General features: G+C 48.3%; 1 protein-coding gene across 1 annotated transcript in view; it reads right to left on the bottom strand.

The window, feature by feature from the left end:
* The window catches only part of BRINP1 (BMP/retinoic acid inducible neural specific 1), a 92,889-nt gene extending 70,471 nt beyond the window's left edge, over positions 1-22,418 (bottom strand). Inside the window, exon 1 of the mRNA XM_054284118.1 lies at positions 22,013-22,418. The gene's annotated coding sequence lies outside the window, so the exon portion shown is untranslated. The remainder of the gene's footprint in view (positions 1-22,012) is intronic.
* Between the last annotated feature and the right edge of the window lie 2,625 nt (positions 22,419-25,043).

The raw sequence follows: 25,043 nt of genomic DNA, 5'->3' as shown, positions 1-25,043 counted from the left end.
GGACAATCCTGATGGGTCCCTTCCCACTCAAAACTCTGCGATTCCGAAGCCAATCCTGCTGAATCCAAGTCTGGAACAGTGGGTGCTGCACAGACAGCAACCAGCAAGGCGGTGCACGCCCCAAAAAGCTCAGAATCCATTTAGGAGAGCAAGGACAGCAGATGGCCAGGGACAGATGGGGGAAGGCAAGGGAACAGTGAGCTAATCCCACTCAGCGGGCTGCGGAGCAGCGGTGTCAGCACACCAGCAGCCCAACTGTTGGCAAGAGTTTGATAGCTATTGTCACAAATGAGAGTTAAAAATAGGGAGACTGGATAATGAGCTCGCTTTTGTAGATGTTTGTGAGGAACTCCTCTCATTTGTGAAGTGGCAGAGACAGAAGAATGAATATAGATGATAATAATAATAATGATAAATTGCACTTTTTCTGAGCTGCTTATTAAAAAAAAAAAATATGGCGGGTGTTGAGCAGTGATTTCTATTAAGCACTGCCCTGAACTTGAAATTATTCCTACTATTATTAAAGTATTGTCCTAGTTAGTCCACTTCCCCATAATTTCTTTTTAAGTTACACAAAAAATGCAGCTCTATCTTCTGTCTTCCTCAGTATTTATACACCTCATATCAAAGTCAGTAATCTTACAAGCATTAATAGATTTTTATCCTTGCAGCGGGTTTAGGAGATGGGGAAACGCTGCTTTTTTCCATTCAGCAGGATGGGAATTGAGACATGGGGTAGATTAATGGCTTGTCCCAGATCATTTTATGACTGCTTGAGGAATTCAACCCAAATCTCTTACGTCTCCTTGCAGTACCCTTCCCACGCACCTTCATGCTACTATTCCAGAATTAACTGGGACTTGCCACAGAGCTGCTTAGAATTATTTTGGATTGCTCATTTCATGTCAGGAAAATGCCAATTCATCAGAGGCAAAACACTTTGTAGAAATTTGTTGATTTAAGGGGGGGAAAAAAAAAGGCATTTTGATAAAGTCAGCTTTTCTTTGGAACAGAATGTTGAGTGTTCCGTTTGGAAGGGATTGGTTCAAGATTGTGTTTTGTTTTTCATTACATGTTGAGTAACATACATTGAAAATCAAAATCAAGTGTTTTCTTAAGCTGTGTGTTTTGACTGAGCTGAAATAGATTTTGTAATTTATGCACAAGAGGAAATATCCAAATTCATTTAATACTTTTCTCACAATTTGGAAAAAGAAACACCTGCAAACCAGGCACAATAAACTGAGCAAAAATCATACTATTCCCTTCAATTTTTACTGGAAATTCAGGAAAGAGTAATCTGAATCCTCAGTTTAATGAGGCCTGTGCCAGCATCCAGAAATCCTGGGTTTTGCTTTCAGAATTCTCCATCCTGGTGCCAGTCTTTCTAACATATTCCATTTCAAAAATTGGGACCTGTAAGCTGAGAGGCTGAAGGAAAAAAAAGTTGGTGCCAAAACTCCTCTGGAGAGCAATACTGTAATTTTCAATCCAAGAAAGTCAACTCATATATCACACCTGAGAGTCTGTGCAGTATTTCTGTTCCAAAGTTCATTCCTGGGAAGAGACTTTGTCACCTAAACTCACATGGAGTGATCCCACTCCACAGGGCTTGGGAAATGCAAACTACCACTGCTTCTTTCAGTAAAAGAAGCTGAGATTTCCTAATCTTTGTGAATGGTTTATCTTTACATTTGTCTTGTCTCTCTTAAAAGGAGCTTAGCCTTTGGCTGGGTTATTGTGTTCTAAGAGTGGAGGAGCAGAAGGGGTTAAAATCCACACTAAAATCTATTCCTTCTCCTGCTGCTTGGATAATGCCAACCTGCCCGCCAGGATGAAAGGCACCACTGGAGCTTCCTCTGGGCACCACATTTCACCACCACTCAGCTGGATGGAGCCAAGAGAAGCAGGGGCAGCTGAAGAGGGGGAGAAAAGGGACTCTGAGCTGTCACAAATTCCAGCCTTGGGCAGCTCCACCTTCCTTATGCCCCTGAGCGGATGGGGAATTTGCCATAAAACTTTCTGTGCATTTAACCCCTGCCAGGGCACTCTGGAAGCAGGGTGGCACCTCCCAAGGGTGGCATGGCTCAGGCTGCTGTGGGGGAACAGAGCTGCAGGCAGGGCCAGGGGGAGCACAGCTGGTCCCTGATGGGGGCTCCATGTCCCTGCAACTCCCTGGGGGATGGATTAGAGGTGATTTCCACAAATCACTGGTCGAGGTGTGCAGGGCACTGCTCTGAGGCTGGAAACACCCAGGGTCAGCCCCTTCTGCAACCCAGCCACCTCATAGAGGAGACATTAGATGCACTGCACATCAATTCAGGCTAGAAAAGTGAGTTAGAATGAGTGTTAGCCCCAAATAACAGCATTTCATGGGCAGCTTCTGCAGCAGAAGTCAGAGATCTGGAGCTCAGGCTCTGCCATTGCAGGTTCTCCTGCAAAGTCTATTGAAGTCAATGAGCCTTGGGTTGGATTCTCATTGCAAAAAGATAATCAAATACCATATTAACTCTTAATTTGGAACAGCGTATTAAATTAGAAACTCACATTAACCTGGAACTGCATTTATATAATGAGAAGATTTAAAAGCTGTGTATCACGAAGGTGGGAGAACTCCTACCCAAAGCTGTTCTCAGCAGCCCTGAATCCCAGAGCCAATCTAGCTGCAGCACTGCGTTTCCACCTATTCCCCAAGCCCTGAGCCTGGGATTTCCACTGGGACAGAAGGCTGTGTGGAAAATAAAGCCATCTCCTCCTTACCAGTATTAATCTGTCAAGCACAGAAGGCTGGTACCAGCCAGGCTCCAACCAAAGCCAAGAGCTAGAAAATCCCAGAGGATCTTGAGGATCTGCACTGGCATCACAAACACCCTCTCCCATCAGTGCACCAGCTCTGCAACACAGATATGCTAAAAAAATTTAAAACTGGAGGAATTCAATCCTTTCTGGGATTAAAGTTCAACACCACCCAGGCCTGAGCATCTCCAACATTGCAGCCTTTTGTTACCCACACTTGAGGCCACCTCTAGCTGTGAGCTGCATTTATTTCCATCTCTGAGACTGTTCTGCTCTGTGCTTAATCCATCTCCTGACCACCTGGAGCGTTTGAGAGTCTTGGCTGTGATGCTTGTCTGTTTGGATAGACTCTAAGCAGAGCTGGTCAAAAAATTTTGACAGAACAGTTTTTCGCAGGAAAACGCAGCTCCCTCAAAATCGAAATATTGCATGGGAACGTCAATTTTGACAAACTTTTTTCGCTTTTAAAGTGTCAAAACAAATCAGTTTGATTTTCTCTCTTCATTTCAGTCATGTTGAAATGTTTAATTTTGAGGAAATAAACACATTATTTTTGTATTGTTTCAATTAATTTGTTTTGACATTTCTACACATTGCGTATTGTATTGGTATATGTTTGGAATACATTATACAATGCATAAAGCTGTTTATTTTATGTATTATCATACAATGCCAAATACTTCCCACAGCATCTTAGTGCTTCAGCACTAGGGAACAGAAGATATCAATGATCTCAAATTATTATTGCTTTTAGATTTTAGGTCATAAGAGCCTTGTGGGATCATGGTTCTCCTTCACACTGAAGTTTATAAAAAGCCACCACATGTCAAAAGGCAAAAATTTCCCAAGGAAATTGTCCATTTTCCAAGCAGCTCTGTCAACTCAATGACAGCAAAGTACAGCTCCTCTCCCTTCTGCACACCAGAAAACCAACTCCTCTACTTGTTAAAGGAAAAAAAAAATAAAAATAGAAGAACAAGAAGAAGAAAATGCAGATTTTCCCAGAGTGGAATTTGTATGCAACGTTTTCCTGAGCATCAGGGATTTAAAAGTCTGAATACCATTGACCTCCTGGGACCTCTGTCTTCCAAACCACTTACGTACTTTTAAAAGATGTATTCCACCTCCTTCCTGGAAGTCTACCTGGTTTTTGTTTTTTTTTTTGTTTTTTTTTTTTTTGCTTATTTGAAACCACATTTCTGTTCCCCTGCACGTAACAGAGAGGAATCACTCCCTGTGAATTTCTGCCATGCAGGTGGTGGGAAAAGTGGGTTGAAGAGAAGGGCAAAGCAAGAGGAGAAAGGGAGGGCAAGGATCTGAGTCTGCAGCAAGGCAACTCCATCCATTCCTTTGATTCCAGTGGGAATAAAAAGAAGCATCCCCAACTTGTGGAGATTTATTTGCAGTCGAAGAGGGGCTTTCCAGTCTGCTTTTCCTCTGAGTGGGACATGCCCGGTGCGCCAGGCTCTGTGGTTGGAAATCTGAATTCCCCCACGCAGCTGCTGGGAGTGCACCTCTGAATGCAGATCTGCCTGGATGTGTCCTCGTGCTCCAGCTGGCCTGTCACTATGGATTACAGCTCTTGGCTAATAGTGAGCACTGCTGGAGTCTGAGACTTCCATTGGAAGCTGATGTTGCCACCTCCCCGCCCCACAAATGGCTCCATCCCATCCCAGCTGACGTGCTCGGGGCCTCATCTCTGGGGTGGGGAAGGAGCAAAGTGCCTCAATTTGTCTCTGTGTTAGGCAACAATGGAACAAGTCGAAGGCAGGAAAGGAGGTTTGAGGATGATCAATTTTGAAAACTCTGGGTAATTTACTTGAGAGCTGACCTTACCCCTTGTCACCAGCACATCTGCAGTATTGGAGCCCCATCCCTCTGACAGAAAAAGTACAACTGTGTCGCAGACATCTTTTATGTAAAATCCTTTCCTTAGGATTTTTCCTCCTGAGAAGCTGGGAGGCCTCAAGAACAAAATGTAAACAATGATTATCTGCTGCTGTGGAATGCAACAGGTGCATCTGTGATTGGTCTCATGTGGTTGTTACTAATTAATAGGCAATCACAGCCCAGCTGGCTCAGACACAGAGCCCCAGCCACAAACCTTTGTTATCATTCTTTCCTTTCTATTCTTAGCTAGCCTTCTGAAGAAAGCTTTTCTTCTATTCTTTTAGTATAGCTTAATGTAATATATATCATAAAATAATAAATCAAGCCTTCTGAAACGTGGAATCAGATCCTCATCTCTTCCCCAATCCAAGAACCCCTGTGAACACCATCACACAACTGAGCATGGAGTTACCCCCTGGAAGAGTCCTTGAGGGAAATGCTTCATTAGACCAAGTTACACTGTGGAGTGTCTTTGGAAAGGAGGAATGCTCCTGCAGGGAGATATTTCCCATCCGTGCCAGACTCTGCAAATCACAGCGAGCCCTGCAGCGCCTGAGGGTCCGAGGGCAGCTGACAGATCCAACAGAGCTGGCATGGACACTTGACCTTTCCTCAGTGCCAGGAGGAGATCACTGACCAGGAAGAGCAGCACATGCTCAGCCAGGCTCTGCAAAGGAAGGCAGGAAGGCCTGGAAGAGCTGAGAGCTGTTTGTAAAACAAACAGTGCCGTTTCAGCACAGCCTGTGCACTTGGCCGGCGTTGCCATCACTCGTGGGCAGGCCCAGGGGTGACTTCCAGCTTGGCAAGTGCCAGGTGCCATCACAGCTCCTCCTGCTCCAAGGGAGACGTTCAGAATGAATGCCTGCAAGGCTTCCACGGGAATGCTGAGAGATTCACACCTTTGTGGGCTGGGGGAAGGACAGGGCATGCTGAGTGGCACTTTAAAGTTTCCCTGGCATGGTGTCCTGCCAAAGAGCATGAGCAGTCCCCTCCACCAGCCTACATACATTCTCCTGCTTGGAACTCCTCACCCTGGATGGATCCTGCACGCCCCTGCAGCTTCCCAAAGTGACTTTGAAAGCAATCCAGAGCGAGTGTCACATTTGTGTCTCCGACAGCCTGACTCCCAGAAAGATCCTGTGCAATCAGCTGGCCAAATCCAAATCTGAAAAACACCTCCGTGGCTGGTCATGATTAATTAATTCTGCCTTGACATTCCCCAGGGCACCTAGCAGCTAGTCAGAGCTGCCAGAGAAAGAGAAACTGCTGTGGGAAAGGATAAATAGTCTTTCCTCAACTACAGACATCAAATTAGATAATAAATTGTTGGCTAGATACATAATTTTGTATGAGTGTTAAATTCAATGCAGAACAGAAATATAGCTGGCTTATCCCTGTGAAATCAAAGGTGTTGGGAAGGAGTTTCCAAAGAAAGAAGAGTATTTAGAGTCTGATGTGCTCATGAAGACATAGCCTGAAGTTATCTATCATGGCTTAGGTGACTGCTTACAATGACAGACAGCTATTCTTGGACATTTTATTCCTGGTATAATATTCTCAGAACAGAGCAGCTCAAGGAAACTTCCCTCTAATTTATACTTTTGTTTTGTCCCTCCTCCTGTAGACAAGACTGTCGCAGACATCTTTTCATGAAAATCTTTACCTTAGGATTTTTTCCTCCTGGGAACCTGTGAGGCTTCAAGAACAAAATGTAAACAATGATTATCTGCTGCTGTGGAATGCAACAGGTGGGTCTGTGATTGGCCTCATGTGGTTGTTTGTAATTAATGGCCAATCACAGCCCAGCTGGCTCAGACTCTCTGTCCAAGCCACAAGCCTCTGTTATTCATTTCATTCTATTCTTAGCCAGCCTTCTGAGGAAACCTTTTCTTCTATTCTTTTAGTATAGTTTTAATGTAATATATATCATAAAATAATAAATCAAGCCTTCTGAAATATAGAGTCAGATCCTCATCTCTTCTTTCAACATAAGACCCCTGTGAACACGGTCACACAAGACAACATTTTTGTTCCCACAGGAACACAGTTTGTCCCCACCAGCTGTTGTGGGCTTAGCCTGTGCTCCTCAGGGAGCTGCAGCTGCCAGCCCAGGGGCTCTCCTGCGTCTCCCTTAAACACTTCAGTCCCCTAAACCCACAGGTTCTGCCCAGATTTTCCTAGGGACCACACGGCAGAGGCTGCAGTGACAAACAGGGGATCCTGCAGGAAGCTTTGGTGACACCCCAGGCTCAGGTGGGACCTGTGGCACAGAGCAGATGGCTGTGGGACCTCTTCCAGCACAGCCAGCACAGGGAGCACCGTCTCACAGCCAGACAGGGAGCACCCCTGACTCATTGGATGTGCACATCCACAGCTGATGTTCCTCCAGTGCCACAAGCCCCTGTGCACAGACCCAGCCACACAAATCAAGGGCAGGGTGCCCTGGTCTGAGCTCCTGCCACAGCACAGGGCAGGGCTCTGCTGGTTCCCTTACACATCCCCCAGTCCTGGAAGCCTTTGCTTTGGCCCCTGCATCCCTGAGGAGACAAGTCCCACCTTGTGACGGTGTTCACAGGGGTTTTTGGATGAGGGAAGAGACAAGGATCTGACTCCATGTTTCAGAAGGCTTGATTTATTATTTTATGATATATATTACATTAAAACTATACTAAAAGAATAGAAGAAAGGATTTCATCAGAAGGCTGGCTAAGAATAGAATAGGAGGGAATGATCACAAAGGTTTGTGGCTCGGCTCTCTGTCCAAGCCAGCTGGGCTGTGATTGGCCATTAATTAGAAACAACCACATGAGACCAATCACAGATGCACCTGTTGCATTCCACAGCAGCAGATAACAATTATTTACATTTTGTTCCTGAGGCTTCTCAGCTTCTCAGGAGAAAAAATCCTAAAGAAAAGATTTTTCATAAAAGATGTCTGCGACACCACCTTGCAGATATGTTGATGTTCCCCTGAGACACTCAGTTCAGACTCTGCTCCCATTGCAAGGAGATTTCTGAATCTGCAGGGGCTTCCTCTGCCTTCCTGCACCTCATCCAGAGCCTGAAATCAGCTCAGATCATCCTGATCCTCCTTCTTTGCAGCTTTCCTTCACCCACCCCGCTCCTCCTTTCTCCATCACAGCAGGCACAGCCAAGACATGTTATTAACACTTGCCACTTCGTTAGCAATCTTCTCCAGGAGGAGCAGGGGAGAAGAGAGGAAAGCCTGCAAAAATTGGAGAGTCGGGAAAGTTGGATTAAAGGAAGAGTAGCAAAGACTTGAAGGTGTGAATGAGAAAGTGTAGGAGTAGAAGGAGTATGAGACAAATCTAATGGGTGAGAAAGAGATTTATAATTAATCCCCAGGCTGGTGAGAAAGCAGGGAATGAAGTCAAGACCATCGTCATCTCTATATGGCTCTGCTCCTGATTTACTTTGACTTCAGACAGATCTTTTTATTTTCTCCTTTTATCTCCCATCACTCTGGACCCTTTGAGTATCTGCTATTTGAGGTAGGAATTGTCTTTAACTGTGTGCAGCAAAAAGGAAACTGCAATCATAGGCACTAAAGGATGCGAGACATTGTTTTTAACACATCCTAAAATTAGGCTCAGAAAAGTGCTTGGGGATTGTCTGCCAATGTTTATTAATTCAGACTGAATTCATGAGATAGTTACTGTCAAAAAGTGGGATGGGAAAAAATTAAAATAATCAAAGTACACGACTGCATTATTTCTTAATGTAAATGCTTCATGATGAGATGTCTATAAAGTGGATCCAGAAGGAAATGTTAAAAAAAAACCAAATCCAGCCAAAAGTGAAATAATATGGTTATGAAAAAAAAAAGTTATTCATTTATACAAAATTCAAGTTTTAAAATTATTTTCTATTCTCTTTTCATTTTAGTCTCAAATATAAAATCTTATTCATTCTTCCCCCACCACACTAATTATATTTAAATACCTAAAAGTAATTTTTTCCCTTCATTTTTTTCTTCCAGTGCTAAACTGATGAAAAAAAAAACCAGAGAGAAATCATTATTCACCTATTCCTACCAGGAATTCCAATAACTGTCTGTCAGATCTTCATAACAACATGAGGGATCTCAGCAAGGCTGAGTTTCTCTGAGTTCCTTAAGCTGGTGACTTTCAGAGTCCTTTGCTGTCTTCTAGTCTAAACCTGCACTCAACAGAGAACTTAAAATGAAATAATTAGATTTACAGCAAAATAGATGAGCAAAGCCCTGTATCAAAAATGAGTGAAAAGTTCCCAGGAAATAATCTGAAGAGTGAATTTACTTTTTCCATTAGAAATTGCCATATGCTGCTGGTTTATTTTAAGACAGTGACACCATCCCTTTTCACCCTCTATTTCTCTGAATTCTTCTTTTTCACTTCTCCTGGCTTTCCCTTTTTTTTTTTTTTTTTTGGATCACCACAGAACCAAACAGGCACAAAGTCCCTACAGAAAATTGGAACATGTGATGTCCAAGTGCCTGTGATATTAAGCAAAAAAAAAAAAAAAATAAAAAAGCATCAGAGCTCCCTCCATCAGCCATCCCTGACTCAAACCCCTGAAGAGCACTCGGAATGAGACACAGGCACAGCCTGTTCCAGGGATCCTGCTCCTCCTCAGGCAGGGTCTGCACCCATTTTTGTGTACGATTTCTCCAGCACAGGACCCTGCTCACAGCAATCATAGTCCTGGAGGTGTTCAGGGAAGCAGCACCTGCTCAGCTCCCTGAATGCAGAGGATTTAAAGAAAATTAGGTATGCGTGTAGGAATTGAGCATCTAAATATCTGTGGATGTTTCCACATTGCCAAAGATCTCAGCTCCCTGTATTTGTTTGCTCTTGGAGTTTCTCCAAGAGGAGGAAACAAGCTTCCCCTCAGAAGTAACCCGGTTCTGGGTATATTTTGCTTTATTAACATCAGTTTTGGGCAACATGAGCAAGCACGAATCCTCCAGTGGGTTATTGTCATTTTCCACAGTCCTGCAGCCCTGTCCCAGCAGATGCTGCATGCTTGAACACTCTGCATGTGGGGCATGGAAAATGCACCCTGAGTCTCTGAACACAAAAATTGTGCGTTACTGAGCTGGGAATCAGTCCTCATATCCCTTCAAGTGCCTGGAATTTTAAACTCACACCTAAAAATAAAATCCAGAGTGTGTCTCAGCTCTCCTGTTGATTTCCTGCGACGGTGTTCACAGGGGTTCTTGGATGAGGGAAGAGATGAGGATCTGACTCCATATTTCAGAAGGCTTATTATTTTATGATATATATTACATTAAAACTATACTAAAAGAATAGAAGAAAGGATTTCATCAGAAGGCTGGCTAAGAATAGAATAGGAAAGAATGATAACAAAGGTTTGTGGCTTGGCTCTCTGTCCGAGCCAGCTGACTGTGATTGGCCATTAATTAGAAACATCCAACATGGACCAATCACAGATGCACCTGTTGCATTCCACAGCAGCAGATAACCATTGTTTACATTTTGTTCCTGAGGCCTCCCAGCTTCTCAGGAGGAAAAATCCTAAGGAAAGGATTTTCCATAAAAGATATCTGTGACACCTGGAATTTTGAACTTACACCTAAAAATAAAATCCAGAGTGTGTCTCAGCTCTCCTGTTGATTTCCCTTTCCTGAGTCCAAATGTTGCTGATGGAGGTCTGGACACCAGAGCTGTGCAAGGGCAGCAGAGTGTGTTTGTCCCCAGCCCTTCCATCCACGCCTGCCACAGCACAGAGGGAAAGTCATGCCCCAGCAGCATCAAAAGGTGTCCCTGTGCTGTGACACACGAGGGTTTGGGGACTGCACTTCCCTGGTATCAAGGCTTTACAGAAGAGCTGCCTCAGAGAAGCAGCAATGAGAAAAAAATAAAGTGCAGCCATGGACAAAATCTGTCTTCAAACTTAAAGTAATGAGAAGCGCTGCAGCAGGATGCATTGGTAGGAAGGAGCTATCAGCCTCTTTTGCTCTTCTATTTAATGCAGGCAGCTTTATCATTAATTGCTATTTACTGCAAATGCTGAAGTTGGGAAAAAGATTAATATGAAACAGCAGCTTTGATTCAGCATTCTTCAAAGAACAATGCACATGTCTCTGTGTGTGTGTGCAATTGCAAACTTCATTTCATGTACTGTGTATGTAAAATAGTCATTTCTGTGTGCAAGGGAGGCAAACAGTAACAATTACCATGTCCTTCCCTTATCTATTCCAGTAAAAGGCAAGCTCTGCCAGTGATCTTAGGCAATGAGAAGAAAGATTAATTCAGGCCAGATTTCTGAAGAAGGAGCCATTTTATTGGGGTGGAGGAGTGGGAGAGGGAAACCAGCACTGCTTTTACCCAGTGCTGGAAATGTAAAGAGTCAGCATAGCTGACTACTACTTTTTGAGGAATTATATTTCCTGAGGATAGAGGTTGCTGAATTCTTTAAAAAATCCAGGTTTTCCCTCATGCCAAACTTGGATCCAAGTTCCCTGGCAGTTCCCATCCGCTGTGTGAGCTGGAGGCTCAGAGCTGTAGCACTGAAGGGATTCAGCTCCTTTGCATGGAAACACATGCATTTAAAAAGCTCTTCTGCAAAGCTCCCAGCCTAAGTGACCTGCTCAAGGTCGTATATAACATGTCAGTGACAGCACCATGATTGAACTATCTCACTAGAGCTCTGCTTTATTCACACAGTGCTGCTGCATCCCAAAGCAGCCACTGCTGCCTTCCTCTCCTTATCTCATCTTCCTTAGAGACACATCTGTCCTGTGCTCCGTAAACCATAATATACCTGTAGTCTTTTATTCACTATCTGTCACTGGCCAGTTTTATTGCAGATCCCTGAATTATCCAGCCTAGACTACAATCTACTTATTCCTGACAGCCGTTCTCGCTCGCGACCCTCGCCTCACCTTTCAGCCTTAGCAGTGTTTTAAGGCTTTCAGGTACTTGAAATGCAGGGACAATTCTGATTCTCGGGGGAAATCCAGCAGAATTGCACTGAGGCTAGCCTGCTGGTCTCCCTCTCTTTCCTAAATGCAGATGGTTGGAAATCAGGAGCTTGCACTGGTTTGTGCAGTCTCATTTGAGCCAATCCTTCAAGAATACTAACAGCTGCCATTTTAGACCTCTGATCCCCATTCTTGCTACCCATAAAATTTTATTCCCCTCCTTTCTCTGCTCGTTTCATCAGAAATCAATCTTCCAATAATGCAGGTAAATTGCAGTCTTACCTTACAGCTATTTATTTTTTTTTTTGCATGCATCTTTCTGGTGAATTTTGCAGAACAAAAACTCCCTCATCCATCCTTCCCAGCCCAGCCCAGGCCATGAGCACAGTAATCATCACACTTCCACAACACCTCACCGGCAGATTTGCACCTGCCACTCACATCTGTCTCTTTTTTACCATCCAGCAAACAAAGGACTCGTTCCTCCCCGATGTGGCAATTTGTCTGAGCATTCACACCTGCCCCAGCAGCGAACTTTGTGTTCCCAGCACCAGCTCCCACCTCCTTCCTCCCAGTCACACGCCTGTCAGAACTTTATCCCATCTATTGATGTGTTTTCCTCACAGCCATCAGCTGCACATCCTTCTGAAGGGAGCACTGCTTTATTACCTGACCATGAGAGAGCATCTCTGTTCACCCAGAGGTGCTCACGGCCAGTGCTGAAGTGGCCCTCAGCAAGTGCCACCTGCTGAAGCTGAACTTCGGCAGCCTTGTTTTCTCTTCACCCAAATTCTATGTCCAGCACCAGGAACAGAATGGCTGATGGGAAAGTTATGGGAAAGGCACATTCCTCCTCAATCCCAGCAGCACAGTGATGGTGGATGACCCTTGGACTGTGCCCAGCACAAGGCAGACAGGGAGAGTCACCCTGGGACGCTCAGGAGGATGGGACTGTGGGGAATATATGGGGAGAGGACACGGCTCTATAGCTGATCTCTGTCCACCCTGTCACTCCTACCAAGTTGCTTTGGTTAAGTCTCAGATTTTCATGCACCCATTTGTCCTGTCACAGCCTCCCTGAGTCAGCTTGGGCAGATTTTTAAGGTGACATCTTACGAACACCTTGGGGGCTGATTTTCCAAATGTTCCCCATATCCCATGGCAGTATTTAAGGTCCTGTTTTTTGTAATGTTCTGCTACCTTTAGCCACCAACCACTTTCAAAATCTGTCAAGGCAAGATTGCAAACTGAAATGCTTCTACTGACAGGATTTGAATTGTTCTCCAAGCCTTGGTCTGCATTTCCTCTGGTATGAGCAGAGGTGACAGCATTCCCTGTTTCTTCTCCCTCTCCTCTGTCCAGGCAGCAGGCCTTTGGGCACAGGGAGTTTGTGTCCCTACAGAACCTGGTTCTGGGAGCCTCCAGGCTCATGCCAGCTCTGTGCCATCCTGCAGATGCTGGTGCTGATAGAGGACACTGAGCTGTGCAGCTCAGGGTCACTGCTGCTGCCTGGAACCACCCGCTTCATGTCCCACTTCAATATCTATTCTAATCACTGAAATTACTTTTGTGGGAGTTGACACAGAAGAAGAGATTGCTGGATTGATATTCTGTCTGGCATTGATGAAAACCTTTTTATAATACCTTAATCCAGCACCCACAGAAGCAATTTGCTAATCTCTTGCTGACTTAGCTTCCAGCGGGATCGACCATAGGCAGTCACATTACCTGGCCAACCATATTATGTTCTTTTTATGCAGAGAGAAAATGTCCTTCCTGACCCCAGAAGATGGTCATCCTCTGCTTTGAAGCCTGAGACCTGATTACCATTGTCCCAGATTGCAGGGCTGCAAATGCTATTAATTGCTACAAAGTTATGTAGCCTTTTACACTTCAAATCCATCCGGACTTTCATCTCAGCCACATCCTGCAGCAGGGAATTGTGTGCCTTCACTATACACTGAAGAAAGGACTATTTCCTTTTAATTTCCTTTAAAAGTTGTGCCCTTTAATTTTGATGTGTCCCCTTGTTCTTCTATCATCAAAGTGTTAAAATACTTCTGATCACGTTTCATTTTAACCTTCATATACCTTTGTGCTGGAACCCGAATGTCCCTCCTCACTCCCAGCTTTCCCAGACTAGATGAACTATCATTTCCAGCCTTCCCTTATTTAACTTGTTAATATTTGTAAAGCAATTTAAAATGTATTAATATGGTTCAATTATAATATCACTTCTATTTTCCATCCTTCCTTTTAATGTCTCAAGTGTCCATCTAATTTGCCATCAATCTCCATTGATTCTCCCTCTGATGATATGTTAGTCTTTATAATATCCCAGGGAATATTTCTTCTGCCTTCCTGACCAGCATTTTGGAACAAAGAAGCTGCATACTGATGAACCATAAACATGATTCACTCTGCACTCGCCGTGTGTATGGATTTGCTGTTGTTGCTTAGGCTTTGCTCTTGGAAATCAGTTTCATTATGTCCATGGGGCTGTAATTAAAAATTTATCCGTGTGATTCCAATTGCAGGATCGGACTCTTTGTGGTTCTGATTGCTCTGGGTCGGTGACAATTGAGCCCAGCTATGAAAAAGTCTGTGTTTGATAAACTTTGAGCAATATCTGAGCACTCAGTGACACATCCTGCAGCAGCACAGCCTTTGAGACAAGAGGAGTGATTTTGACATTTATCCAGTCACAAAGAGGAGAGAAAATTGAGATTTGGTTATTATTTACTCCTTGTCTTTCCCATAGAAAGCTGGGAGACACCCAAGGAAGTTATGTAGTACTAGATCTAAACCCCCCCTCCCCAAAAAAATACTTCCACAGACGACCTGTGACTTACTCCATTACTGCAGAATGTTATTAAAACACAAAGCATGAAAGGAATCAATAAAGAAATAGTCACACAGAGGATATTCCATCTGGCATTGCAGATGACAGTCCTCAGACAACCACTGACTTTGCATGTCACAGCTGAAAGGTTATCCCAGGAGTGACAGCACTCATCCATGTCTTTCTGATCCCTTTAGTGTCCTACTGTTGTGGTTAGAACACTTCTCAATTTTTTCCAGTCTTAACAAGGCCCAAGCCAGCTTCATCAGCAAAATATATCCCTCCTTCATCTCTCACCCTCCAGCAAATTCCCTGAGCAACACTTCCAGCCCTAATCAGTCTTTTCACCTTAACTCTTCCCCCAAAAAGCAAAAAGGACTGATGCACATGTATCTCTAATTGCACAAAAAGACTAGTTTAGTTTTATTTAAATATTTCTAAACTCAAATTTCACTCTTTGGTTACTTTAGGTAAATATTGCAGGAAAATCCTAATTGGTCTCTTTTCCCTGGTTGACCAGATTTATCTATTCACTGGCCTAAAACCTGGTCCATCATTTTCAAATACTTTACAGTTCTCTTTTAGGAGAGTGGAAATGGCAGATAAACACATTATCAGCATTCTCCAGCACAAAACAGCAAAGCCTGGAGTTGTTTTGCAGAAGCGACTCCAAATTTGGACGACATGACAATAAGCAATTCTAGAAATAGCTGCTCGTCTTAAGGCTATGTTATAGGGATCCTTGTTGCTGCTTTCTTCTCTCTGTTCACAATTTTAGCACAAACACTGTGCTTTGTTAGTCCTTCCCTTTGACTTCCTCGGTATTTCTTAGGCATTCTTTGCTCTCAGCTTGTACCTCCAAAGCTCTCGCCGCTGCCTCAAAACACGCCTTTGATTCTGACTGCAAACCTCGCTCAGCACGGAGCAGTGTGGGAAATGGCTGGGATAGCATTCCTGGTCCAGGCAGGAAGGTGGTGCGAGCCAGGAGGGACCCAGAGCCACATATGTACCCCAGCATATGTCAGAGGGCTCTGCTCACCCGCTCGCCATCTGTACCTGCCTGCAGAGCAGCCACGCGCCAAGAGCAGCCCGGCTGCTCCAGCGCCCGCGCCCTGCCCTGCTGGTGCCTGCTCCACTGAGCCCACAAGTCCAGCTAAGGATTCCCACCTGCTCATCCCGCTCCTCCTGCCTGCTCTGAATCCCCAGCCTCCTCCCTGGGGGTCACAGCTCATTTCTGTTCACTCTTCCCCCGGTTAGTTTGAGCTGCTTTGTGATTTTCCACAAATTCCTTTTATTTATTTTTTTCTGCTCCCGCAACCTCACCTGGAATGTGCTGCCTGCAGGAGGTGATGGTTTCAAAGCTCACCCTCCCTGTCTTCTACCCTGCTTAGCAAGTCAGCATCTACACCTGTGAGGATAAATTACCACAGGGGTCTCCAGGGTTAGCAATGTATCTGACAGGCACACACACAGCCAGGGCAAGGTAAAGAAATGGCTAAATGGGATCGGTTGTGCCGACTCAGGACTTCTGGCCAAAACCGCATCCAAAACCGTGATGGACACAGTGGAGTCCAGAGCACAGGACAGGTTCTAAATCACACTCTAAATCAAAGCCTAAGAAAGAGATCCTCACTCACCACAGAGCCAGTTAACGGCCCTGGCTTCGACAGGCTGCAGTGATTTACAGCGAGAGGCTGCGAGCTTTTCACAGGAACTTGCTGTACAACATATTCCAGCTGTAATATGCAAAGATATTAAAGTCCAGGCTGTAAGAAGACCTGTCGTAGGCTTCAGGATGTATCTTCTCTAAATACCAGGGTAAAAGATGTACTTCCTATCAAGACAGCAATGATACAGGTCCCAGGCATGAAAAGACCACAGGATCCAGAGCTACTCTATTGAAAATTGGGAGTGGGGAGAATGGATGGGTGGGAAAGCTCCCTCTATTCCTATATTCCTTTTTGATATCCAACAAAAAGCGCTGGAGCAAATCATTGGGGTTTTGTTGGTTTTTTGGAGCTTGTCTTCTGTGTGAGAACCTCTCACAGCTTGGTGTGTCAGCTGTGAGCTGACTTTGCTGTAATTCATGACTGTCTGGGAGGGAAGATGTCTCTGTGATGGAAATACCCCACCAAATAGTGCCCACTGCTAACACACACACACACAGAATTGTTCTAGGGCTGCAAAGCTCTACTGGTGCTTCTGGCACATCAGTTTCTACCTCTGCCCAGCATTTCCATCAGTGAACAACAGCATGTGTCTGGCAAAGGCAATTCACTCCATCCTCCTCTGCAGGCGACCCTCTCTAGATTATTCACTCCTCTATGACTTACTGCTATTCCTATTGCCACTGGAAGAGGTGATCCATCAGCAGTGCAACTGGTTGTTTTCCTGGAACAGCAGCCAGGAATCACACGTGAGAGAGTTCAAGCACTGGGGAATGCCATGTCAACACCCAGAGACATGCCACCACCACGGGTGCCACCGTGGGTCCCACTCAGCCACAGCAGCTGCTCTGTGCAGGGCTGAGCTCTGCCAGCTGCGCCGTGCAGGCAACAATAAAATGGATGTAGAACATATGATTTCAGAAGAACAAATAGCAAAAACAAATAAGGATCTTTTTTGTGAAGCTGCTTGCAGGTTCTGCCTGAAGGCTGCAGGAAAACAACTCCCCAAGCAGGGGGCTGTAAATGTTGTGTTAAACTCCCCAGCCCAGGCTCAGGGGAATCCTGGGCCTGACTCTTGTTTTCCTTCCAAAATGACACGTTCATATACCCAGTTAATGCCACCTCCACTTGGGATGTGATCCAGCACTCCTGAAATAAACTTAAATCCTTCCATAGCCTTCAGCTCATGCTAAATCAGCTGCTCCTCTGATTCCTGCTCTTTCTCCCATTCCTCCCTCCCACTAGTCAGGACTTTTCCTTCCCTGGCACTGCACAGCTTAGCTCATCAAGCCAGCAACAGCTGTCCCGTGCCTACTCCAAACCCTGGGAATGTCACCTCATTTATCTGGTCCTGCTCTGCCCATCCTCTCTCCAGACAAAAGTACCTGGTAGATATATTCACTTTGCTTCCCCAGCTCTCTCTCCTTGATAACATTTCCCTTTTCCTCACCACCTGCAGCCACCAGCCCGCTGCAGCCCTGGCCAGACCTGCTCCAGGCCCAGCACATCAGCTGGACATAGCCATGCAGAGGCACAGCAGGCAGGGGAAAACCTTCCCTGGCACCCAAGAACACTCTGGAGCACACACATTGCCAGGAGGAGATATTTATTTTGCCCTGACTCAGCTCAGCACCATTCCCTAACTCTGCATCCTGCTCTGGCAGCCATCTTCCAGGGGAGAGGGAGAACAGCAGGACCAGTCCCCAGTCCATGGATCTATTTAGAGTCCAGATCTCTCTGTGCGTGTGGATATTCTCCCTTTCTAAAAAGCTGCTCTAAGTGGCCTGGAAGGAAATGGGCCAAGGTCTTTACAGTTGTTAAAAATCTCATGATACTTTTGCAAGCAGGATGGTGTAAATCAAACAACTGGGCACAAGCTTCCACGGTCTGGGTAATTTATATTCTGCCTCACTAAGTTCATCTCTGCACTTCCAATGCATGAAGTGATTTTTCACTTCCCCTGTAGTATTCGCTGGCACGGAAAAGCTGCTGGGCTCTGTCCCAGAAGTAGCTGCATTTCATCACCGGGTGAACGATCCCTGCTCGCACCGGGCCGGCTCCCCGCAGGCTGCGCTCGCCCCGCGGCTCCGGAGCGGGAGGAGCGGCCCGCACCCGCCCAGCCGCACCGGGGCTCCAGGAGCGGAGCCCCGCCGGCACCGAGCGCCCGGCCCCGGCCCCTCCGCTTCATCCGCGGCTGGGGATACGGGCGGGGGATGCGGGAAGGGATGCAGGCAGGGATGCGGGAAGGGATGCGGGAAGGGATGCGGGAAGGGATGCAGGCGAGAATGACTACATGCTGAAGAATGCGGGCAGGAATTCGGACAGGGGTGCGGGCAGGGGATGCTGACGGCGAATGGAGGCAGGGGTGCGGGCAGGGATGAGGGCGGGGGTGCGGGCAGGGGATGCTGCCGGGGAATGCGGGCAGGGCTGGATGGTGATGCGGGCAGGGACGGACGGTGATGCGGGGAGGGATGATGCGGGCAGGGATGGAAGGTGATGCGGGCAGGGACGGACGGTGATGCGGGCAGGGATGATGCGGGCAGGGACGGACGGTGATGCGGGGAGGGATGGATGCTGATGCGGGCAGGGACGATGCGGGCAGGGATGGATGCTGATGCGGGCAGGGATGATGCCAGCAGGGCTGGACGCTGATGCGGGCAGGGATGATACAGGCAAGGATAGGCGGTGATGCGGGCAGGGATGGTCGCTGATGCGGGCAGGGGTGCGGGCGAGCCCCGCTCCGCTCCGCGCTGATCCGCGCCTGGCGCTCCGTGGAGCCACAGCGCCCCCTCCTGGGGCCCGGCGGCACCGCCCGCCCTCCGCGCTGGCGCAGCCGGGCTGAGCCGAGCTGAGCGGAGCTGAGCGGGGCTGAACGGGGCTGAACCGGCTGAACCGGGCTGAACCGGGCTGAACGGGGCTGAGCCGGGCTGAACGGGGCTGAGCCGGGATGAGTGGGGCTGAGCTGGGGTGAATGGGGCTGAACCGGGCTGAACGGGGCTGAGCTGGGCTGAGGGAGGCTGAACAGAGATGAACAGGGTTGAGCCGGGCTGAGCGGGGCTGAACTGGGCTGAACCGGGCTAAGCCGGGCTGAACGGATTTGAACTGGGCTGAGCGGGGTTGGACAGGGTTGAGCTGGGCTGAACAGGGCTGAACAGGGCTGAATGGGGCTGAGCCGGGCTGAACCAGGCTGAAAGGGGCTGAGCAGGGCTGAACAAGGCTGAGCAGGCTGAGCAGGGCACGGGGTGTGTTCCCTTTTTGGGGGATCCCTCCCTGATTTCCCACCTTTGAACGCCGTGTCTCACAGTGCTCGGAGCTTCTTCACCCTCATTTACGTTCTTCAGTGATTTTTTCCAGCCCTCCCCAATCAATTTTTTCCTGCTATCTCAACATCTCTGCATCAGCTGTAAATACCAAGTCCTGGGTAAAGTCTAGAAATCCCCATCCATTCCTGGGAGCTGGGTGCAGATCCCTGGCTCTGGAGTCAGTTCCTGCCACGCTCTCCCGAGCAATGCACCTGGAGAAGCTGGTGGGGCTCCTGCCTGCTCAAAGATGGGAGGATTTGGCTTTGAACTATTTCTGTCACAGAGACAACAATGACTATTGTTTGCTGGCAGACCCATTCCCACGGAGTGTTTAGCATCCGCCTTACACATACTCCCAATGTAGTAAACACTGGTGGTTAGGAGGGAATAGAGACAAATCCCGTGCCGTTTCTTTTGGGACACATTTTACCTAAAACTAGCCAATTCACCATATGTTCCTCCTCTCCAAAGTTTTAACACAGACTTTAGTCAGCCTCATTATATTCCTGCTCTTGGAGGCTTGTGTCCTCACTAGGCCCTATGGAAAGAGGGGAAGAGAAGGAAGGTCAGAGGGGGATGTTAAGCACCTCTAACACCAGTGACATCATCCCCCTGTGCCCACTCTCATTTCTGATCAAAGGAGCATGCAAAGGGAGCATCTGTCCCCTGAGGATGAGAGGGGCTTTCTCTGAACCACAGTGAGACTGAAGTGGAGCCTTGCATTGTGTGTTTTAGCCATCCATGTGTGTGTGGTTCTGCTCACACACACTCACACACATTCTAAAGCCATGTAACTCCAGCAGAGCTCTTCCCATACTCCCAGACTCCAGCTCCTGATCAGAGAAGGCATGATGAGTATGGAAATGCCACCTCTCCCCCAGCCATTTCCCTGCTTCCCTGCCTGCTGCTCGTCTGCCTTTCCAGTAGTGAAATCATTCCCGAGTCCTGGGAATCTGCAAAGAGCTGTAAAACAAGCGTAGACACACCAAATGTAGAGGGTTTTCTGCTGAGTTGCAAAGGGCTTTGGAGTCAGACAAACCCCAAATCAATGCTTGGAGCCAACTACAAAAGAAGAAAGCTACACTGGAGGAACAAACCACCTACAGCGAGCCCTGCAAAGACGACAGCATGTGTGTGTGTGTGCTCATGTGAACTTCTGAAGGTTTGATTTACATAATAAGAATATCAGTGCAGCTATTTCTGCCCGTTCAGTGTGCGTGGATCCCACCTGTGTGGCTGAGCGTGCAGGAGCTGCAGGGCTGCAGAGCTTGGAGAGGGGTTTGCAGAGCGAGCCCGAGGGGCTGTGTCTGAGCCTGGGGTGGGCTGTGAGCTCCACAGCATGTGCTGCCTGTGCCTGGCTTGTACATGCTCCAGGGAGAGCACGGTGGCTTGTCTGGGGTGTGTGGGAGGGAGAGAGTCCAGGGCTGTCTGTCTGCTACTCGCAAGCAGAGCTGATCGATATTTTTCCTTTATAAGGAATTTTTTTTTTTTTCAAAAGCCTTTCATGTTCCTTACACCAAAGCCACATCTCCTCTTTACTCGCTCCCTCCTCCTCTCGCTGTCTTCCCAAATACTTCTCTACAACTCCTGGGAAAGCAGATTTACTGCCATGAACACATTATTATTATGCAGCCAGATGAGCAGCCAGAGTAAAGCATGAAGGACCCTTCTGTCCTGCCTAGTGCAGATGTCAATCACACGGCTAAATTCAAACACCAATTCTGCCAGCATTTCATCTGCTGCTGGGCTCCCTCCATGAAGAGGAGACTGCATCCAAGAAGTGACACCTCCTCCCTTTCCCCACTCTCAGGTACCAGCACGGGGGAACTCTCCAAAGCCAAAACACACACACCTATAACCCCCCTCCTCTCTCCAGATGGTCTCTGGGGCTTTAGACCCCGGGGATGATGCAATGGCATGGAGATGCCCTCCGTCCCGCCATTCCACAAGGACTGGAAAAAGGCAAAGTTACGCTCCACACCAGCCTCGCAAGCAGCACGGAACGGGGAAAATGAATGTGGGGAAAACCCATCTCCAGCACCGTGGGGTGCAGCTCCCCGCCATCCCTACCCTCCCCCGGCTCTGCCGCTGTCTCCCATCCCCGCTGGAAGTGGAGGCAATCAGCCCAGTGTGGGATTCGAGGCGACAGACTTTCCTTTTCCTCCGCGATTTGCTTGTCACTTGCGAAAGCGGAGCAGCGGATTAACTGGAGATGACACCATCTCCTTGGGGACGGTCCCCCCCTGCTCCGGGATGTACGGATACTCCGGAATACAGATGGATCCTGGCTGCCTGCCACCCCCACGGCCAGCCCAGCCGCGCCGGGGCTGAACCCCAATCTCCGGCCATGCTCCGGGCGTGGGGGGGGCTGCCCCAGTAAAAACCAGCGCTCCCAGTGCGCGGATCCCGGCACCACGCGTGCAGAACGGAGCTGCGGGACTCGGCCATCCATCCCCGCGGGCAGGGGCAGCGGAGGGGCCGCGTTACACAACGCGCGGCAGGACGGGGGAGCCGGCCCCGGGCACGGGCAGCGCCGCAGCCGCAGCGCAGCAGCGCTCGCCCGCCTTACCTGATGCTAATGTCCCTCTGTGGCGGAGATCGGCTCGCCCGTGGCTTTTATTCGGCTCGGTAGGAACTTGTGGGAGAGCTTCTCTGTCCAGCTCGCATACTGGGTGCGGGGCTGAGACTGCAGGCGTGAAAATCCTGGGGCTCTAGCAGTCCTTTTCATGCTCAGACAGAAAATCCCCTTCCTTGATCCAGATCGCGGGCATTAAGGGCAGAGGCAAGGGAAAAAAAAAATAAAATTCCGCTTCTCCCCTTCTTCCTTTTCCTTTTTCTTGCTTTTTTTTTCTTCCCCCTTCCTGTGCCCCCCCTCTCTTCTGCTGCTCAGTTCGTAGCCATCGGGGGAAAGAGCAGAGGCAGCAGGGAGAATGGAGAGGGGGTTAGAAATAAAAATGAAAAGAGCTCCAGGAGGGAAGCGAGAGGCTGGGCTTGCCACCGGAGGAGGGGCTTGGAGCGGGCTACAGAGGATGAATGGGGAAGAGGAAAGCAAGGCGGAGCCCCGGCTTGGCCATTTTATTCTAAGAAGTGTTTTGTACATAATTAGAGAAGGGGAGGGGCGGGGGGCAAAAAAGGAGGGACTTAAAGCTCCGGCCAGACGGAGTCTGGGCCGTGGGAAGGGAGGGTGAGACCGGGAAGGGCCGCGGGATGAGGATGCGGGAGGGGTCGAAACTTGTCCGCAGAGGGGGTCTGGGGAGGAGGCTGCAGCGGGGCCGGTTGCCATTCCAGGAAGACCCCATCTATTTAATTTAATTTTTTTTTTCCTATCCCCACGCCTTCAGTTTTCTCCTCACGGACCCGGAGAGCTCCCGGCTGGTGGGAGAGCAGGATGGGCAGGATGGGCAGGATGGGCAGGATGGGCAGGATGAGCAGGATAGGCAGGATGGGCAGGGTGAGCAGGGTGGGCAGGATGGGCAGGATGGGCAGGGTGAGCAGGGTGGGCAGGATGGGCAGGGTGAGCAGGATGAGGAGAATGAGCAGGATGGGCAGGATGGGCAGGATGGGCAGGGTGCTCCCGGCCTCGCTGCGGGGATCCCGGCTCTCCGTGGGGAGCGAGGCCGTGCCGAGCCGCTCCACAGCCCCGCCGGGCGGGAGCGTTTCAGCACCGCGGACAGCGCCGGCCGTGCCGGGAGAGCCGAGCCGAGCCGAGCCGAGGTGAGCTGAACTGAGCCAGGCCGAGCTGAGCCGGGCTGAGCTGAGTCGGGATGAACCGAGCCAGGATGACTGAGCCGGGTCGAGATGAGCTGAGTGGGGTCGAGATGAGCCGAGCCGAGCTAAACCGGGCCGAGCTGAGCCAAGCCGAACTGGGCTGAGCTGAGCTGGATCGAGCTGAGCCTGGCCGAGCCAAGCTGAGAGCAGCTGAGCTGAGCCTGGCTGAACCGAGCCAAGCAGAACCGAGCTGAACTAACTCTGGATGCAGCCAGCTGCGCTCCCAGCCTGGCTGTGCCCTCCAGGCGAATGTCCCTCTGCTGGGTTTGGGGATGGCTTAGGATGAGGAATGGAGATGGGACTGATTCAAGGGCATGACCCACAAGATAAACCCCAGGAGACCAGCAAAAGCAGCCCAGTGTAGGGGCAGAGCTTAACAAAACTGCGATGTGAGGTTTCCAGACAGGGACCCTGAGGTTTCCAGACACTACCCCGAGGCAGTGGTGGGGCCAGGCTGGGCTGGGCTGGGTGATGCTGACAGCAGGAAAAAAATCAGCCACCTTGTGCACGGTATGTGGGCCAAGGAGGGCAATGGGAGATGCCTTCCTTCCTGCAAGGACAAGCTCTTCTCTGGTCTGCAAGGACACTCTGTCCTTCTCTCACCCATCCCTTGTGGCTACAGAACATTTTCTTAAGCTAAATCTTCAGCAAATCTTTCCTAAGCAGAATTAGAAGCTTTTTCGTTAGCTCCAAGCTGCTCCAACAGGGCTGAAGCTCAGCTTATGTCAATGGCAGGGTGCCCAAATCTCCTGAGTTGTGCCTTTTTTCCAAGGGGTTGTTCAGCCACAAAGCACACTTCCTGGTGAGCCACCTTGGATTCTGTCACACTGGCTCAAACAAAAGACTGAAATGATTCTCACAGATTCCCCTGGTGCAAGGCCACAGAAAAAAAACTCCACAGCAGGGAGAATTCAGGAATTGGGTCTTACACAGAACTTATAAACAAAGTCCAAGCCCTTGTTTAAACAAATAAATGGTACTTGGGGTTATCACCAGTGTGTTTTTTCATTGATGCTCTTGGCATTTACCAGAAGTAGAAGGGGAAGCCTTGTGTCCTACATGAGTCTGTTTGGAATTAATGCAAAATTATATGAACCTGCAGTGCAGCCATGTGGGATTTGCCAACTCAACCAATGCAACAGTTCTGGGTATCTTTCATCACTGCACCTGAGAAGGCTTCTGTGATTTGGTCTAGCAGGTTTGGCACCACTCAGAATGATATTCCATATTCCTGTGAAGAGGGAGAGAGAGAAAACAAGTGAGATGATACTCTTCAGGCACCCAAAGGTCTCACAGACCTAGGGAACATTTCACCACCCAAGGGCTGTGTCAAGGGAGGGTCAGGTTGGATATCAGGGAAAGGTTCTTGTCCCAGAGGGTGCTGGCACTACCCAGGCTCCCCAGGGAATGGACACGGCCCCGAGGCTGCCAGAGCTGAGGGATTGCTTGGACAACACTCAAAATGACAGGGTGGGGTTGTTGGGGTATCTGTGCACGGCCAGGAGCTGAATTGAATGATCCTGGTGGGTCCCTTGCAACTCAGGGTATGCCATAATTCTGTAATTCTGCGATAAAAACTCTCTAGGAAGTAACACTCCCATCCACAAAATCCAAGTCAACCAACTCCTGGGGCAGATGTCCTGCCCAGAAATAAGATTTTCTATCAATATAATAAAAACAGAAATAGAGGAAAACATAAAACAGTGTAAAAAGAGTAGTTTAGCTTATGCTTTTCCCTGTCTGCCCCCCTCCAGTCACACATGCACTGCTGGTGCCTTGTTCCCAAAGCTGTCACTGTCTCTGTATCAAAAGAGGATTATTTGGTGCACTGA

Source organism: Melozone crissalis, unplaced genomic scaffold (assembly GCF_028551555.1).
Source record: "Melozone crissalis strain CALT ecotype California unplaced genomic scaffold, PUWL_Pcris_2 ptg000041l_1, whole genome shotgun sequence".
In the NCBI taxonomy this organism is placed as follows: domain Eukaryota; kingdom Metazoa; phylum Chordata; class Aves; order Passeriformes; family Passerellidae; genus Melozone; species Melozone crissalis.
The sequence above is the reverse complement of the archived record's forward strand: the minus strand, read 5'-3'. Positions and strand labels throughout refer to the sequence as shown.